This window comes from Sinocyclocheilus grahami, unplaced genomic scaffold (assembly GCF_001515645.1).
Source record: "Sinocyclocheilus grahami isolate Dianchi unplaced genomic scaffold, SAMN03320097.WGS_v1.1 scaffold3246.1, whole genome shotgun sequence".
NCBI lineage: Eukaryota > Metazoa > Chordata > Actinopteri > Cypriniformes > Cyprinidae > Sinocyclocheilus > Sinocyclocheilus grahami.
In genome coordinates this window covers 2,627-3,727 of record NW_015508399.1, presented here as the reverse complement: position 1 = coordinate 3,727, position 1,101 = coordinate 2,627, and the positions used below count along the sequence as shown (strand labels likewise).

General features: G+C 32.6%; 1 long non-coding RNA gene across 1 annotated transcript in view; it reads right to left on the bottom strand.

Moving 5' to 3' along the window:
• Positions 1-433, bottom strand: part of LOC107576128 (uncharacterized) — a 1,325-nt gene extending 892 nt beyond the window's left edge. The window contains exon 1 of the long non-coding RNA XR_001608002.1: positions 360-433. This is a non-coding gene — a long non-coding RNA (uncharacterized lncRNA). The remainder of the gene's footprint in view (positions 1-359) is intronic.
• Positions 434-1,101: the final 668 nt, after the last annotated feature.

Here is a 1,101-nt window from a genome sequence, read left to right as displayed (position 1 = left end):
TGATGCTGAAAATGTAGCTTTGCATCACAGAAATAAATTACATTTAAAATTAAAAAAATGTAAATTTAAAATTTAAATTTAAAACAGCTATTTTTAATTGTAATAATATTTCACAATATTACAGTTTTTGCATGAATTTTCAAACAAATAAATGCGGCCTTGGTGAGCAGAAGAGACATATTATTTCATTATTTATTTATTTTATCTTACCAACCCCTGAACCTTTGAACGGTAGTCTGTATTAAAATTACAATGTCTTGAAGCATGAAAAAAACTTGTCAAGAGACAAAAGAGTGTATTTTTGAGAGTGTAAGGACAAGTGATAAACAGTTTATAAGAGGACTGTAAATTTAACCAACCGTGGCGAGGTTAGAGTTCCCCTGCAGTGTAGTAAACATCCCAGGACACCAAAGACTTGAAGCCACTCCATTTGCAGGTGTGACGCTCCAGTGAAAGCAGTTACTGAACTACTGAGAATAACTCATGCTTTTAAAGAGCGATCCAACACCTGTTCCCGCATCACTCCGCCTACACACCTGAGAGAATAAAAGGCCATTCTCTGGACAAGACAGGGACCTATATAAAGACACGCTTGAGAAGAACTAACAAAGAAAAGAGAAAACAATGAATGAGTCTTAAACAAATGAAACTGCAATGAAATGTGAAGAATAAATTCAGGGAAAGCTGTGTACAGTGTCTAAAAATACTGCTACTACTATTAATACACTGTTTTGTGCTGTTTTCATAAACAATCAAATGTCTTTTAAAAAATTTGCCTTTGTTTTGTTTTGTAAACAAATGTAAATATTTTTATTTAATATAAAATGTTATTTAATTGTTTTTATATTTTTAATTTAATTTAAACAAACAAACAAATATTAGTACATAAATTATTATTAAATCAGCTGTGTGTCATCTGAAAATTTCATGTGTCATCTCTCCACCCAAATATAAAAGCTGCTGTCGGTTATTGAAGATTTTTGACGGATGAACTTGCGCCTCGATTGGACTCTTGTCGTGTCAGAAAGTGATAAGCCTTTCAGTTTCACGGACCTGGCCATCTTTGATATTACTTTGGTCACTGTTGCTATGGTTACTGGT